Here is a 12,950-nt window from a genome sequence, read left to right on the forward strand (position 1 = left end):
TATCAGACCCAGGAATGGTGTAATTTAATCTAAATCAGCATGTTGTAGCTTCCCAATATCTGTAGGATATTAGCAGTCTTTAAGGAAGTAGCAATTATACAGTATACCTACTTCCCAAATGTGTACATCCTTCATTTTCAGTCTCGTAGAGCTGAGCAAGAACAAATGTGTTTGCAAGAATGTTGTTGCGCTGCGGTTGAAATGATAAAATCTGGCTTAGGGGGACCTGTGTATATACTGAGACATTACTGGGAGCTGACCTGAAATTAAATGGATTATGTTACTTATCCTGTAAGCCTCTGTTCTGGGCATGAATAACTGTAGATTCACATTCTTTGCATACTCCTGTCATCAAGGGTTGGGTCCCGGTGTTTGCAAGTTGTTTTTCTTCAAAGAAGTCTTTTCTGGTCACGAGGTAAGGTGACTCCTCCTTTCGGTGATACTGCGCATGGGCATCAACTCCATTGTTAAGATTGTTTTCCCGCAGGAGGGTGAGAATGGAGTAAGTAAATGTAGTACAGAGCTGTCCATGTGTATGTAGTGTGAATAATAAGAACGTCAACAACCACAATTGTCCTTGGAGGAGGGAGGGAGCATGTAAATCTACAGCTCTACATGCCAAGAACAGATGCTTACAGGGTAACAATCCGTTCGAGGCATGTGTGCTGTTGATACACATGATTTGCATAGACTGTGTAGCAGCACCCTCTGAAAGAGGTCGCTAACCAGTGGGTGTTTGAAAAAGTGTTTTTAGCACTGCTTGTCCGACATTAGCTTCTGGATGTGGTGATATATACACAAAATAATGTTTTGTAAATGTGTGGTGTAGACCGTATAGCTGCTTTACATATGTCAACTAAGGGAATGTTACCTAAAAGGGTCATAGATGTTCCTATTTTGAGTGTGGAATGTGTTCTAAGAGGTATAATTAAAGTTATTTTATCTTTCACATAAGAAGTTTGAATACAGTTAACAATCCACCTAAAACTACCGGATTTAGAAATAGGATTTCCTTTACGAGGTGGAACAAATGCAACAAAAAGTTGTTTTGTTTTACAGAAATCTTTTGTCCTATCAATATAGTACAATAGTGCTCTTTTGACATCAACTGTGTGTAGAGCCCTTGTTGCTACTCAATCTGGTTGAGGGAAGAACACAGGTAACTCAACTGATTGGTGGATATGAAAAGCAGAAACTACTTTTGGAAGGAATTTTGGGTTTGTCTGAAGAACCACTATTTTTGTGAAGCTGAAAGAAAGGCTCTTCGAAGGATAATGCCTGTAGCTCACCAACTCGTCTTAATGAAGTGATAGCAATTAGAAAGGCAACATTCCATGAAAGAAATCGTAAAGCACAACTGTGTAAAAGCTCAAAAAGTGAACCCATAAGCCTTGTGAGAACAATATTAAGGTTACAGACAGGTGCAAGTGGTACCCTGGGTGGTGATATATTTTTAAGCCCTTCCATTAAAGCTTTATTAACTGGTACTTTGAATAAGGACAAATGTCTGTTTTGCAGATTGCAGCTACTGCCGCAAGGTGTAGTCTAATGGATGCGTAGGCTAAGCCTACTCGCTGTCGATGCAAACAATAACCAAGAATATTTTGCACAGATACATCTAGCGGATCAATTTTGTTGATATTACAGTATATAACACACCTTTTCCACTTTGCTGCATAGCATGCTCTAGTGGTAGGTTTCCTTGCTTCATTAAGAATTGTCATACAATCTGGTGGTAGATTTAGGTATCCAAACTCTATGACTTCAGGAGCCAGATTGCTAGGTTGGACTCCTTGGGGTTTGGATGTCTGATTTCTCCATGGTTAGGTTGGAGAAGGTTGGAAGTGAGGTGTAGTATTTGGTGTGCAACTACTGACAGCTCTAGAAGTGTGGTGAATCACGGTTGACAAGCCCACATGGGAGCTACTAAATTCAGTATGAGTGATGTCTGCCTGAGTTTCCAAACCAGAAATGGAAGGAGAGGGAGAGGCACAAAAGCGTAAGCAAATATCCTTGACAAGTTCATCCTCTGGGCACTGCCTTTGATTAGATGGCGTGGGAATCTGGAGGCAAAGTTTGGGCATTTTGAGTTCTCTGCTGTGCAAAGATGTCTATTTGTGAGAATCCCCATTTCTGGAAGTATGGGAGGAGAAGCTAGGGATGAATTTCCCATTTGTGTATTTGTTGCCGCATCCTGTCAAGGAGGTCGGCAAATTGGTTGTTTATTCCTGGAAGGCGTTCTGCAAGATGAATTTTGTGATGTATCGCCCAACGCCAAATGGTCCGAGAGAGGCGTGACAATTGTAGAGTGTGTGTCCCCCCCCCTGTTTTTGTACAAAGTACATTGTTGTCATATTGTCCGTCCAGACTAAGACAACTTTGCCTTTCTGAGGATGGAAATTTAGTGCCAGCTGAACTGTTAGAAGCTCCAAGTAATTGATGTTTAGACGTTTGTGTTTGGTGACCCATGAACCTTGAATTGTCATATAGTGGAGATGGGTATCCCAAACTGTGAGATGCATCTGCTGTTAGAACGACTTGTGGAATACGGTCGATGAACGGCCGCCCTTCGGAGTTTTCCCACCACTGCAACCAACACCATATCTATTAATTGACCCTGTGATTGATTCCACCGACGTGCTAAGCATTCTTGTAGAGGCCGCATATGCAGTCTTGCATGGGGCACTACTGCAATGAATGATGCCATCATTCCTAAAAGTTGCATGAAAGTCTTCACTGTTAGGTATTGGTGGTTTTGAAACTGTAGTAATATAGTTTGAAAGTTTTGAATTCCGGATGCATTGGGAGAGGCTGGGGCTGTGGGAGTGTTTAACTTTGCTCCTAGATAGGTTTGCAGTTGTGAGGGTTGAAGATGGGACTTTTGAGCATCGACTTTAAATCCCAGTTGATGGAGAAGGTTTTTTGTAGCTGGAGTGTGTTGTAAACACTTTTTCTTTGTGTTGGCTTTGATAAGCCAATCATCCAGATATGGGAAGACATTAATCTGTCGTCTTCTTAGATGGGCTGCTACACCTGGTAGACATTTAGTGAATACTCTGGGTGCAGTAGTCACTCCGAATGGAAGTATTTTGAATTAATAGGGATTTCCTGCCATCACAAATCAGAGATATTTGCGATGTGCTGGATGGATAGGAATATGGAAATATACGTCCTTTAAGTCTTGTGTGGACATAAAGTCACCTTGTTGTAGAAGTGGAAGCACTTGTTGAAGGGTAACCATATGGAAGTGTTCTGACAGCATGCATAGGTTTAACTGTGGGAGATCTAAGTGTGGTCGTAGGAACCCATCTTTTTTGGGCATCAGGAAGTAAAGTGAGTAAACTCCTGACCCTTGATGTTTTAAAATGGAACTGGTTCTTTAGCTCCTTTTGTTAGAAGAGCTTGTACTTCTAGTTTGAGGAGCTGTTTGTGTCGTAGCAAGGGTTTGTGAATGCGCGGTGAAATATTTGGAAGGATTGCTGGTAAGCTCCAAGCAATAACCATGTTGGATAATACTCTAAACCCATTTGTCTGTTGTGGTGGATTGCCAAAAGGGTAGAAACTGTTGTAATCTTCCCCTGACAGGTGATGAATGGTCTGGGGGAAGTGGTATCAATTCACTGATGGTTAGAGGACTGGGAGATGCGTGTTGTTGTTCCTTTCCCTCTTTCCTTAACATTGTTTCCTCTATAGTTACCCCTATAGAATCCTCTAGAGGGGAATGATAGTGTTTGTGTTTTATATTAAGATGCTGCCGCATCGAAGGTGTTAGTGTTATTCTTCGAGCCTCCTCTGTAAAAGGAACGATGAAAAGAACCTCTGGTAGAAGGAGATTGAAGTGCGCTCATAGACTTTGCCACTTTTTTCATGGGACTGATCTATTTGAGGTGCTCTTTATCAAAGGGTGCATTTGGAATGGTTTGTTGCACTTCTGGTTAGAAACCAGAAATTCTGAGCCACGCAGGTCTCCCAAGCATAATGTTAGTGTTGATTCCTCTAGCTGCAGTACCTCCTGCATCTAATGCACACCTGATAGATAAATTAGAAAAAAGTTTCTCCTCTTGAACTATTTCCTGCCCCCTCTTTTTGAGTTCTTCTGGGAGATATTATAATAATTCTTCCATCTCATCCCAGTGAGCTATATTGTACCTGGACAAGATACCCTGTGTATCAGCTAAACGGTAAATGGCTGGCTGATTGAGCAGCCTCTCTTTTTCCTGAGGTGGTGCTTCCCCTGATGTTTGCGAATTTGCCATTTTACAGGCATTAGAGACCACTAATGAATCCAAAGGCAACTGACCCCTAATGAAAACTGAGTCAGATGGAGGGGGTTTATATTTTTTGTCCACTCTAGGTGTTCATATACGTGCCCTAACTCGGTCTTTAAAAAGATCATTAGTATGTCTCAACATACCTTTAAGCATAGGCAACATTTGGGGTGTTCTGCGTGTTCCCTAATGCTTCAAATAGAAAATCTTCCTTCAGTGCTTCTTTGTGTAAAGGTACTCCATGGTAATTAGCTGCTCTAGCAATTAATTCCTGGTATGCAGTATTATCAACAGGAGGAGAAGGTTTTGCTGGGTATAGATCTGAGTCTGTATCTTGAGGTGGATCTACGTTATAGTCATCCCAGGGATCTGGTTGCGGCTGATTAAAATTGTCATCCTCTTCTATATCGGGATTTGTATTAGGAGAACCTGATGGTGTAATGTTTAGAGGATCTGTATGTGGTAAAGTGGTTATTGGTGAAGAAGGTGGAGGGGTTTGGGGAATAAGAATAGGGCTAGTAGCTATGTCCTTTTCTTCTCGAGATGAATTTTATATTCAGTGTCTGATTTCCTTTTTGAAGGTATTACTGGTTGTGCTGTTATATGACCAGTATCAGTAGTTATGTGAATTTTCGTTTGCGATCCACCGGTTCCTTGATTTTTTAGAAGATCGGCTCCGGTGGTCGTAAAGAAGCGTCTTTTTGTTTGGGTGCGGAAAGTTTCGGTGCCGAGCTGGTTTCAGATTTTTCTCTTTCGTTCCGAGATGTTTCAGATTCAAAGTGGTGTCATCTCGGCTCGGGCCCAAGCCAGAAGGATTGATGTGCTCTTTCGGTGCAGAGTCGAAAGACGGGGCATTTGAATCAGTCTTGATGCCAGCCATGGCCTGTTGGCAGTGGTGTCCCAATAGCCTTTTCCTTTGTTGGAGCAGGCTTGGTGGGCAAAGGGGCTTTGGTACTCACGGCACCCTGTCCAGCAGGAACGTCTTGGGACACTAGTTCGATCAACTCGGAATCGAAGTCCTGGGGAGAAAAGGATTCTTCTTCTGCTGCCATTTCTTCCTGCTTGATATTTTCACGAAGATATCAGGCATTTCCTCGATATCTTGTCTATGCATGTCTCTCCGTCGAGCCCTACAGTCCCATAGAGTCTTCTTGGATCGGAATGACCGACATGCATCGCAGTCTTCCTCCATACGTTCTGGGGAGAGAAAGTTTGCAGACCTTATGCTGTTCGGTGCGCGGATATTTGGAATGGCATCGAGGGACCGAATTGAAACGGTGTCCATTCCATTGATAGAAGCCAGGACGCTGGTTCTTGCAGTAGAAGTACACCGAGGAAAAAGGTGGGCCCGAATGGCACAGTTAGAGTTTTTTCGATGGTCTAGATACATTTTTCATAAATTTTGACACGAAAAAGTGGAAGATGCGATCAAAAACAATACCGTCCAGGGTAGAGTGAATTGCGCACTGAAGGGACTCCCTATTGACGGTTTCGAATCGGAGTGCAGCAATACACATTCGAACCCGATGGCGGAAAGAAATCAATCTAACAATGGAGTCGATGTCCATGTGCAATGTCACAGAAAGGAGTCGCCTTACCTCGAGACTAGAAAAGACTTCTTCAAAGAAAAACCACTTGCAAACATCCGGTCTCAACACTAGATGGCAGGAGTATGCAAAGCATGTGTATCTACAGCACACATGCCTAGAACATTACTTTTCCTCAAAACACATGGCAGGAGCAAAACGTTTCAGCATCATATCTAGAAGGATGTATAACTCTTGTAAAGTTATCTAGGAAGGGATCACTGACAGAATATCGAGGACAAAATTATCGTTAGAACAGCATATCATGTCGGACGTGCGCCTGCAAGGCTGAAGCTTTGATCTTTTGTGCCTCGCTGATACTCTAGCATGCTCTTAGTTTAAAAAAGCCAGCAGCTCCTGTTTTTAACTTTGTTTTAACTTGCTGAATCGTGTCTCATATCGCTCTTTATTGCTCAGTTTAAAATTTGCACAGCACATATTTGCACAGTTCTAATTGTTCTTACCTACCCCTGACTTATCCTTTGTTGTTCCTTGGCTCGGTCACCCCTCCCCTGTCCACGACGGGTCACGTCCCGCTTGAGTGGAGGGAGGAAAAGGCGATTTCCGGTTTGAGGGAGTTTAGCGGTCTAGTGGCCACAATACCCATTCATAAAACCGGTTGCCCTGCTCAACGCGCAGCGGATGCGCCGGCGGCAAGCCCGTCTGTGCACGTCTGCGCCAGGACGTCGCCAGGAGCAAGGAACCCTAACGGTTCTGCCACAGATTCCGCAGTGATTAAAGGTATTTCTTGTTCTTGCAAGGCACTACACGAACTAAGGACAGTGCCATTACCCCCTTGTGGGAGCCCCAGTAAGGACATTGCGCGGTCCTGGCCAACGCCTGAAGGCCCTTTCTCCTGCATTCATTGTCCGTTCCAATGCAGTTCTACTAGCTAGCAGCAATGTAACATCGGTTTGCAGCTCTACTCTATCTCCCCTTAAAGATGCTTCTTCTCCTTCCCCGGAACATGGAAAGATGCCGAACAGGCCCATCACAGGATGGAAGGGTGTTTTATGTAATGTGAGATCCCTCCCTAAACATGCCACAGAGGTATGGGATTTACTCACCTCGGTAAATCCTGAACTAGGGTTTTTGACCGAGACATGGCTCAAGCCGCACTCTACCCCTGCCATTGCCTTAGCGCTACCAGCTGTTTATAGGCTTTTAAGGATGGACAGACACTCAAAGGGGGGGGGGGGGAGAAAGCCATCACTTATAAAGACTGCATTTCAGTCTCAATGCTTGAGCAACGCTGTAATGCCAATATAGATACCTTGGTTTTTCGCATTGATTTCCATCCGCAACTTTGCTGGAAAGGTGCCCTAGTGTACTGGCCTCCCGGTCCGTTGGCAGACTTTTCACTCCAGCCTACGGAAATAATTGTCCCCCACGTAATTTCAACTAACAAATTCCTACTGCTGGGTGATTTCAATGTGCACAGTGAATGGGAAACACTCCCGACACATCGCTGTTCCTTGCAGACCTGGCTCTCCTAGGCCTAACAAAGCTGATCGATGGCCGACCCACTCGCCAGGTCACACACTAGATATTATTTTTTCCAACAACTCTTGCATCCGGTGTGAACCCCCTCAACCTCTGACTTGGTCGGACCATGCATCCACTGAATTCACTATTCAGGGCCCAAGCGCCACTGCTGCTCCCCTTGCTACCGCCCTCAGCGTCCGCAGAAAATGGCATAAGATTTCCCCAGATAGCTTCTAGGCAGCTTTCTCACCATTCTGGGAAGCTGAAGCTGAACCTTCCCAGAGTGAGGACGAATTAGCCAGATTCAATTTGGTGGTTACAAGGACCATAGACCTGCTTGCGCCCCTCAAATCATTCTCGAATACAGCTAGGCGCCCTCAATCAGCTTGGTATTCCCCAGAGTTTCGCGCCGAAAAAAGGCAGTGCAAAAATCTGGAGAAACGTTGGCGCAGGTCCCAGGAATCGAGGGACAAAGACAATTTCAAGAATGCCTTCACCTCCTACCACAAAAATATAAAAGGAGCGCAAAAAACGTTTATCGCCCAACAGTTATTCAAGGCAGAGAACGCTCCTAAAACTCTATTTCAAATACTGAAATCCTTTACCAGTCCAAAGGCCTTAGATAATCTTTAGACCTCCTCTCCAGCCCTCTGTGACGACATCGCCCAGTACTTCTCACAAAAAATAGAACTTATCTACAATAAGATCGCTCCCTCTGGGAGCCAACAATTGATTGCACCTTATTTACTTTATTTACTTGGGTTTTATATAGCGCTGGCTAGAACCGGAGGTATCAGAGCGCTTTACATAATGGAACAGCAAGTTAAAAGTTGCAAAAACATTCACATTAATTACAGAGTGATTACACATTTATTACAGGAGTTATTAGCAAACATGAAAAACATGATCCAAAAGGCTAGGGAGGACTGGGAGTCCATGGGAAGGAGACAGCAGCGAGGAAAGAGACGAGACGTATGTCTGAAGTCCGGCTGGGTAGGTGACGGCCGTAGCAGTGTGCCAGCGCCATTCTCCCGTATAGCTGTTGGAGCACCTCCACCGGGAGTCGGTCATGCGGTTTGGAGTCCCCCCGGATAGCAGTGAGGATCAGGAAGAGACCGAAGGTTTTAAGTCCAGTGACGGAGTGAAGGTGGCAAGAGTGGCAGGATAGGCAAGGGTGTGTAGCTTGGCTGCCATCTTATAGTCAGGCAAGTCGGGTCTATTGATCACCATGACTCTGTAGCTGGGATTGTCTCTAGTTCGTATGTTTGCACCTTCTCCTGACCCACCAGTACTTGCAAATCCACAACTGCTTGAAAACTTTCCACCTATGTCAACTGAGGTGGTGGCAGCCTTACTTCATTCGGTTAAATCTGGCTCTCCCAGGAAAAGTAGCCTCCTCCCTTTCCAAACAACTCTTCATCCATAGGCACAATCCTCAACCTCTCTATGAAAGAGGGTCATCTTCCACGGGATTGGAAGGCGGCACAGATCATCTCTACTCAAAAACATCCTAAGCTCCCTATGGAAGAACTCTCCAATCTGCGCCCATTTCTCTGCTACCACACCTACGCAAAATCCTGGAAAAATACATTAAACAACATCTATCTGCTCATGTCGAAAATAATGGCAGCCTGCACCCTTCTTAATCCGGTTTTAGGCCCAAATACAGTACGGAGTCGGCCCTATTGGAGATTATGGATAACATCAGAATGATCTTAGATAGTGTCCACTCTACAATCCTCGTGCTGTTGGACCTTTCTGCCGCGTTCGACAAGGTTTCATACCAGATCTTGCTCAGGAGATTGGACTAAGAGGACCTGCCTTTCAGTGGATGACTAGCTTCCTGTCCTCCCGTACTCAGACTGTTAATCTAGGACTTTTTCGTTCAAAGACGATGGAACTGACCAAAGGTGTGCCTCAGGGCTCATGTTTGAGCCCTACATTGTTTAACATCTATATTGCCCCCTTGGCCAACCTCCAAGTCCTGCTGCTTCCTGCCCATTTCTTATGCTGATGACACCCAGCTCCTCTTCTCCTTTAACAAATCCTCCTTGTCGGCTTTGTCCACCTTTTCAGAGGGAATGACTGCCATCGCCCTTAAGATGAAAAGCAATTTTTTCCAACCCAACGCAGGAAGGACGGAGATTATGCTTTTTGGGGACGCCCCTCTTCTGTGGTCCTCAATTGGTGGCAGGCAGCCCATGGCACCCCTCCTGGCCCTAAATACCTAGTTAAAAACTTGGCCATTCACCTTGATCGTGCTTTGACATTAAAGGAGCATGTTGCCCACACAGCCGGCACCTGCTTTTATGTGTTGGGCTTGCTTCAACAAGACTTCCCCTTTTTGCCAGATCATAACCGTAAAACTCCTATTCAGACCATGGCTATGAGCCATCTCGACTACTGTAGTGCTCTCCTTGTCTCTGCGAATGAGTCATCTCTCAGCAGGTTGCAGGTGGTCCAGAACACCGCTGCGCAACTCGTTACGAATGCTCCGTTCAAAACCCCCTCCCTTCCCCATCAGCTCCACTGGCTCCCAATCCGCAAGCGTGTGAAATTCAAAATCTGTTGTATTGTCCGTAAAGTCTTGCATAACAAAGGCCCTCTCTACATCTCTAGGAAACTTAAGCATTAAGCTCCCTCCAGGACTCTCAGATAAGGAAGCAAATCACTTCTTTTAGTTCCCAGGGTTAGGAAAACGAGTTTAGGTGGGAAATCCTTTTCCTACCTCGCTCCCCTGCACTGGAACCAGCTTCCCATTCACCTGAGACAATGCTCTGACTATTCACGCTTCAGGAAACTGCTTAAGACCACCTTGTTTTGATATTTCTCGTCAGCCCGCATAGCAGCTCCCTCCAAAGCGCAGAGATACCCCTCCGGGGGTGATTCCGGCACTATATAAAACCAATGAATAAAGAAAAATGGCAAAAATCTCGAGGATCAAATATCGAGAAGGTGAGTGTAAATCGGTAAATATAGATCTACTGTTCTTAACTCCACATCTACATACCTTGAAGATATATATACATCATAAAGGTACAAGGAGTTAAGAATAGTAATATTTTACATACTCAAGGAAAATTACCTTTACGAGGTTCTCGTCCAACATATTCTCAGCACAATATTTTGTCTACACTATATTTTGTCCAAACCCCCTACGCAAATGTCCTTCCTGAGGTGTAATATGGTCATAACATTATTAATTAGTGCAGGCTTCTTACTCTTCTTTCTCTTCTTCTTCCTCATGAGAATTCATGAAATACTGCTGGAGGTGGTGAAGGCTGAAGTGGCTGCTGAAGTATATTTGGTAACCTTGTGCAAAATTCATTCATCACCAGTGAACACAATCTGTGCCATCTCATGGGATATTAGAATAAAGGGTACTCTTCTAGTAAACAGAGTAGTATGAGGCATTCCATTATGGTACAGTAACCAGATCTCATTCTTCATAGTACAGAGCCAACTGCTCCCCTTCATAGCAGACATCTTCCTCATCCTCGCTCTGTTCATAATTATGCTCAGTGTGCTTGTAGCTAATCCGGACTCTAGGCCACATTTGAGTCTCCCTTATAGTCTTTTTCTTTTAATAATATCTAAAGTCAAGTCTTGTGGGGCAGCATATTAATAGATAAATCCACAAAGGCTGGTAGCAAGTCTCACAAATGCTGATACCATAAATGCAGCAGCTGCTAGGGTTGACAAGATGGCAGTTGGTGACAGGGAGGTTATGGCCGATAAAAAGACCAGATAGATGGTCGCCCTCCATAGGGTCAATGAGGAAGTGGCTGAGGTAGGACCAGTTAAATGATCCATGAGAGAGCTTCAGATGGGGAAGACTGAATAGATGACTATCGAAGGACAGTAGTAGATTGCACACTTCAAAAAATCTATGATGGTATGGATGATGTGTTTTGTCCTGTGCGGCAGTGGGTGAGCGGCCCTGGTCAACAATTTATCAGTAGAAAGCAAGGCAAATTCTCTGACAAGCTTAATTTTTTCAAGTAGATGGACTAATTCTTCCTGTGCATGCCTCTTGGCAAATCAGTCTCTTCAGCCTCGCTGTGAGGCACAAATAGTGAATCTATGACATCATAAATCTGCTAAAAGGAATTGAAATAACTGAGAAGAAATCCAAGAACAGTATGCAATGAAAATATAAACATTATCTGCTTTGAAAGCCCATTGATGGGGAGGACCCAACCAAAATGCACACGGGCATTTGGATTGAACGGAGTAGCTTGATGGAACCAGATACCCACACAGTGGCCAGTGAGTCAAAATACTAAACACACTAGGATTGTGCTGAGCTCAATGAGCTTGATTTTTTTTTTTACCAGTTTTGATTTTTGCAGCTCCAAGTTTTTAGAATGTCTATTCTCAATAAAAGTTTGAGTACACAAGAGTTTATTTCTCTAAACAATGTATCTGGTTTTAAGGACACTTATTAAGTAATATCCAAAAAAGACACATCCGGAATGTTTAGCGCCTACTTTGCTGAAGTGGTACACTTTGCACAGAACCCTACTGATGGGTAGCTCCTTATGGGGCACCATTTAGTACAAATATCAGGCATCTTCCCTCTATATTAAAATGTTTTAGACAAGAAGGCTTTACAAAACTTTACATACTTCACAGTTATTTGGGAAAGATAAGGGCAGTAAAGATATTCTTGGGGGGTATAATCAACATTAATGTAGCTTAGAGTCTGTACAAATGCAGTACCAACAATTTTGAATCAGATCTCAGAATGCCGAAGAGGTTTAACCTGAAGGGTCCCCATATGCCATTAGGTGTAGCACAGAAGGCATCAATTCCTATTGGACGTCCAGCTCCCTGAAGTACATGACATCCTTTAGCCACACTCTGCATCTGGAAGAAAGGCTTCAACTCCAAAGTATAGCCACCCTCCTTCTAGCCAAAAGTAATAGCACAACTGTATACTTCCTGACCTGGAATAGAATGTCTTAGACACAGCCCAGCAAAGCTATGGGAGTTTATGGCACAGTCATTTCAATCATGTCTATCAGAGTCTCCTTTATCTCAGACCAGTAACCCGTAACAGCTGGGCATAGCTATGCCAGGTGAGGAAATCAGTTTTGTGGCCAACCCATCCAATACACCTTGAGGAGTCTTGGTGGCTGAGTGGATGCAGAGACGGTGCAGTATGGTATATTCTATGCAGAAAATGTACATGTTATCAGCCTTAGTTTGTAATTGGGTGAAAGGGAACCACTCATGCAGCAGCAGAAACTCCACTGCTCATCAGTAAATGATGGTTCTAGGTTTGCAGACAATTCCTCATTCATGATGGGAACATACACAGGAGCTTCATGATGAATAGCTGGGTATAGTCATGATACTAAAAGTCTGGAGAATGGAGTCTCTATTACAGGTTTCCAGTGGTGAAAATGTTGGGGGTAAATTTCCTTACACGATTCTTTGAGTCTATTATAGCGGAACCATGTTGAGCAGAGGGAAACTGCAAATGTTTTATGTGGATGTGATTGACAAAGTTATCCATAGGGAAAAAATTCCCAAATGGTACAGAGCTCCTAGTACACAAGTTGATTAATCACCTTAATTTACATGTGAGGGATAATCAGGGATTCTA

General features: G+C 43.9%; 1 protein-coding gene across 7 annotated transcripts in view; it reads right to left on the minus strand.

Annotated features, from left to right (window-relative positions):
- Positions 1 to 12,950, minus strand: part of EXD1 (exonuclease 3'-5' domain containing 1) — a 972,955-nt gene that overhangs the window by 372,013 nt on the left and 587,992 nt on the right. The gene's annotated exons all lie outside the window — the stretch shown is intronic.

This window comes from Triturus cristatus, chromosome 9, assembly GCF_964204655.1.
Source record: "Triturus cristatus chromosome 9, aTriCri1.1, whole genome shotgun sequence".
Taxonomy (NCBI): Eukaryota; Metazoa; Chordata; class Amphibia; order Caudata; family Salamandridae; genus Triturus; species Triturus cristatus.